This window comes from Limulus polyphemus, unplaced genomic scaffold (genome assembly GCF_000517525.1).
Source record: "Limulus polyphemus unplaced genomic scaffold, Limulus_polyphemus-2.1.2 Scaffold5112, whole genome shotgun sequence".
NCBI lineage: Eukaryota > Metazoa > Arthropoda > Merostomata > Xiphosura > Limulidae > Limulus > Limulus polyphemus.
The window spans coordinates 1-5,417 of NW_013670722.1; the positions used below are offsets into that span (position 1 = coordinate 1).

The 5,417-nt window shown below is 31.9% G+C and overlaps 1 long non-coding RNA gene across 1 annotated transcript; it reads left to right on the forward strand.

The window, feature by feature from the left end:
• Positions 1 to 28: 28 nt before the first annotated feature.
• Positions 29 to 4,206, forward strand: LOC111089053. Its single transcript, XR_002613406.1, has 2 exons — positions 29 to 247; positions 1,072 to 4,206. It is a non-coding gene; the product is annotated as an uncharacterized LOC111089053 (long non-coding RNA).
• Positions 4,207 to 5,417: the final 1,211 nt, after the last annotated feature.

Consider the following 5,417-nt stretch of genomic DNA (forward strand, 5'->3'; position numbering starts at 1 on the left):
TGTGAAGAACTGGCAGTGATAGTTTTTGTAGTTTTTAGTTGGTGTGAAAAACTGAAATGAGGATGGGATGATTCTAAACAAAACAATCTAGAAGTAAGAATATCAGAAAAAAGTTACAAAGAAATGTCATAATTACTTGAAAGAACCTAAAGAAATGTTTCTTATGTAACATTTTATTTAGTTTTGCATGCTATCAATGATGACAGTCCAACTGTTCCAATTCTTCTGACAGACTACATCCTCAAAGGTGAGACTTTTATCCTTACTCTAATGTATGAAGAAATTATTTGTAAAAACAGAGTTGATAAATTCACATCAACTAAATATTTGCATTACAAATTTTGTCTAAGTTATGAGCTGCTCCTGATATCTAAACTTGCAAATGGAATAAGTTTTATCAAGAAATGTAAAACACAATGAAAAGGGATTTTGGAAAGTTTGAAGTGTCACATAAAACTGATGCTGTGGTGAACAGTTTGGTGTAGCTAACTAAGTACATAAAACTGATGCTGTGGTGAACAGTTTGGCTAACTAAATACATAAAACTGATGGTGTGGTGAACAATTTGGCTAACTAAGTACATAAAACTGATGCTGTGGTGAACAGTTTGGCTAACTAAGTACATAAAACTGATGCTGTAGTGAACAGTTTGGCTAACTAAGTACATAAAACTGATGCTGTAGTGAACAGTTTGGCTAACTAAGTACATAAAACTGGTGCTGTAGGTGAACAGTTTGGCTAACTAAGTACATAAAACTGATGCTGTGGTGAACAGTTTGGCTAACTAAGTATTTGAATTCAGGAGTGATGGTGATTAATAATAGTAAAGCTTAAGGGTTAGGCTAGCTCTCTTGTGTAGGACTACTTGTCAGCTGTTTTATGCATTTTTACTTTAGTATTTGTGCCATTTGTTAATTAACTCCTTATTTAAATGAAAAGTTCTTCATCGTGTTGTTGTATGAGACATAGACTCTGGTTAATGGACCAGTTTTAAAATGTAGTTTGTGGAATATTTTTGACATCATCATACAACCTACTTCTAATTGACTGTGAACTTGTTTCATCTTCTAGTTTTGTGTCCAACCTGAAGATGGAACGGGAGGACTAGGATGATGCTGAACTACTAGTATGCCACATACTGTTAGCAGTTAGATTTCTTTGAGTTAAAAAATGCTTTAGCTTAAAACAACCATATTATCTTGTATTAGAGAAAAAAAAAAGTATTCTTTTTCTTAACTAAAATGTTTCTGAAATACATAAAAATACTGCAAGAATAAGATGTATAAAATTATTTACATTTTTTTGAAAGTTTAAAATAGTCATGGAGGGAAAGTACATCACAATATTATATATGTATGGACTAAAGAAAGTTAAAATCCTAATACTGAATAACATTTCATTCTCTATTAAACTCCAGTATTGCCAAGGGCAAAGCCAACTTCCATTGTGTTTAATTACCACAACTATATTTATGAAATTACATGTATTTAATATTAGATTTTAAAAGGAGATAATCACTTGTGGGAAAAAGGTAGTGTTAAAAAACAGAGGGAACTGCTGTAAAACTTGTAGATATATGTATGTCTAGCATAGAAATGTATTAAACCTCTTATCTAAGGGCTGAACTTATAAGCCTGTTTTTAAAAACAATTACATTTAAAGTTACAATAGATAAATTTCTTCAATTAACTCGCATGTACATATTTTCAGGAGACTTCAATAAATTAAAAAAGGTACAACATTTTAAAAATTCTCATCATTCTGGATTAGTAAGCCAATGCTATTTCAGTAGTTCAACAGTTTACCTTATAAAGAAACAAGAGCTAATTTTAGAACAGACAGCAACAGTGAGTAATGTTCAGTATTAGTCAGCCAGGTTTGTGATCTCATTCAGCATTTCTGCAGTACTTGCTAAAATAAATAATACTAATAGATGACAGGTTAGATTAGCTGATTGGGAAAAAAAAGATGGATATTTCCCCCCATGACTAACATTTTCTTAAACTTTTATGAAGTTTTAAAAAGTATTTATCTAAAATATCCACAAGAATCAACTGATAGGAGTAATTATTACCATTACATTTAGCTCATAGAAAAATGTACTTATTGGGTAACAAAGTGTAGTGAAAATTCTCATTTCTTTTTGGTTCATACATATTTCTCATCAGTTCTGCATATTTAATTTAAATATTTTTTAGAGAATTCTTTGAAAATTTTATTTATTGCATTTTAGCTTAAATATACGAAAAAAATTGTAATAAAGATACTGTCTTTTATAGAAAAATTTATTTTTTTGATATACTTTTTGAGCTACAAATAAATGTGGTTATTATCTCCAGTATTTTACACTGGAAAAATAAGTGACAATACTCTAACTTGTTTTGTATCCTTTATTTTCAACGTTTACAATACTAATTTTAATATCACCAATAAAGGTGGATTTGGATAATTGTGCTTATTATTATTATGGATTTTGAAAATGTCTAAATTAAGTTTTGCTGAGAAACAAACCTTTCTGGTGAAAGTTTAATAGGTAGGATAGAAATTATGTTCATTGTGCCATGTTTGGTAATGTTCAAACAGCTTTTGAAGGTGATATTTCTGTGTTTTGGTATCCTGTATAGAAGTAGTTGTTTTGTGTTGTTAGTTCTGGACCATAATAAAGATTCTTCAGTATTAATGTATATTTATCAAAAATGTATTTCATATTATTCTGTTTGAAAGCCAGCTTTTAGCATACACGTTTCAGGTAAGGGTGTAATAACTGTTCTAGTGATGTTTGTGGCTATGATAAAGATAGATTTATAAATTGAGTGATAGAGATATGAAAAGTGAATGATTTGGAGATTAGTTAGCAATTTGTGAAGAAAAGGACTGACCATCGTTGGTGATGACTCTTAATTTTTTTCAAATTATGGTTTGACCATATGGTGTGGTAAAATTACAGTTAACTTTGACGATAAGCAACTAACTATCAAGACAGTTAGTGTGTGAATATAGTGCTGTAGTTACAGTTTACAATGACAGTAAAGGACTGACTTAAGACTTTCAGGTCAGGTCATGAATGTGGTGTTGTAATTACAAGTTACAGTGCGAGTAAGCAATTGACTGTCAGAAGTTTGGGTTATGGTGTGAATACAGTATTGTAGTTATAGTTTACAGTGACAGTAAACAGCTGACTTTCTAGTTAGGTTGGGATTATCGTGTTGTAGTTACAGTTTACAGTGATGGTAAGTAACTGACTGTTAGGGTGTAAGTATAGTGTTGTAGTTACAATTTAAAATGACAGTAAGCAACTGACTGTCAAACTTTCAAGTTAGGTTGTGAATATAGTGTTGTAGGTATATTTTATACTGACAATAAAACTGGTTATTCAGATTTTCTAGTTAGATTGTGAATATAGTGTGGAAGTTACAGTTTACAGTGACAGTAAGCAGCTGATTGTTATTTTCTAGTTAGGGTGTGATTACAGTATTGTAGTTATAATTTACAGTGACAGTAAGAAATGGACTGTTCAGATTTTCTAGTTGTGATATGATTAGTGTTGTAGTTACAGTTTACAACAACAGTAAGCAATGGACTGTTCGAACTTTCTAGTTAGGGTGTGATTACAGTGTTGTAGTTACAATTTACAGTGACAGTAAGAAATGACTGTTCAGATTTTCTAGTTGGGATATGATTAGTGTTGTAGTTACAGTTCACAGTAACAGTAAGGAACTGACTGTCCATACTTTCTGGTTAAGGTGTAATTTGTGTTGTGGTTACAGTTTACAATGACAGTAAGGAACTAACTTTTTAGACTTTCTAGTAGTGTTACAGTTCACAGTGACAGTAAGGAACTGTCCAGACTTTCTGGTTAAGGTGTAATTAGTGTTGTAGTTACAGTTTACAATGACAGTAAGGAATTAACTTTTTAGACTTTCTAGTAGTGTTACAGTTCACAGTGACAGTAAGGAACTGACTGTCCATACTTTCTGGTTAAGGTGTAATTAGTGTTGCGGTTACAGTTCACAGTGACAGTAAGGAACTAACTTTTTAGACTTTCAAGTAGTGTTACAGTTCACAGTGACAGTAAGGAACTGACTGTCCAGACTTTCTGGTTAAGGTATGATTAGTTGTTACAATTTACAGTGACAGTAGGCAATGGACAGTTCAGAATTTCTAGTTAGGGTGTAATTGTAGTGTTGTAGTTACAGTTTAGAAACAGTAAACAACGGAGTGTTCAAAATTTCTAGTTAGGGTGTAATTGTAGTGTTGTAATTACGGTTTAGAAACAGTAAGCAACGGAGTGTTCAGAATTTCTAGTTAGGGTGTAATTGTAGTGTTGTAGTTACAGTTTAGAAACAGTAAGCAATGGACTGTTCAGAATTTTTAGTTAGGGTGTAATTGTAGTGTTGTAGTTACAGTTTAGAAACAGTAAACAACGGAGTGTTCAGAATTTCTAGTTAGGGTGTAATTGTAGTGTTGTAGTTACAGTTTAGAAACAGTAAGCAACAAACTGTTCAGAATTTTTAGTTAGGGTGTAATTGTAGTGTTGTAGTTACAGTTTAGAAACAGTAAACAACGGAGTGTTCAGAATTTCTAGTTAGGGTGTAATTGTAGTGTTGTAGCTACAGTTTAGAAACAGTAAGGAACTAACTGTTCAGAATTTCTAGTTAAGATGTGATTACAGTGTTGTAGTTACAGTTTACAGTAACAGTAAGCAACTGACTTAGAATTATAAGAACATATAATGTTGAGCTTACAGGGTACATTGAGAGGAATTAAATGACTGGAATGGCAAACTTTCCAGGTTAAAGAAATGTAACCTCTGACCTCTGGTGTTGGTTATATGTAGGTGATTGAGTTATATATGTAGGTAAGGAAAGTGTAGGGTGAGATCTGACTTCACAGGATATCACAAAGATTTGTTTTTTGTTATAGACAGCTATTCAGTTGTTTTGGCTATGGATCTGCATTTGCTTTCATGAAAATAATGTTGGTCTGTACTGTATTATCACGAATATATGTCATGCCTTAAGTAGATGTTGTATCTGTTATTGTTACAGTTGGCAGAGGAAAGTGTAAACTTGTATCATGTTGTTAACTTTTTCTGTAGAAAAAAAAAAGTGAACTGTGAGTGTCCATTATAAATAAACATTATGTTGATATCGAAGACATTCTAAATGTGGTTGTAATCTGTTCTTTGATAGTTTAACTTAATTACTAATTCAATCAATTCTTTTTTTTCAAAGTGGGTATAGTCAGTATTCTGTGGAATGCTGACCTTGTTTTTTGTGGCCTTCTGCCTCTTTTGGCTTTTAAAAACTGTTTTAAGACTGTACCCTGTGTTACATGGAGGCACTATTTTAAGACTACCCTGTGTTACATGGAGGCACTATTTTAAGACTATACCCTGTGTTACATGGAGGCACTAT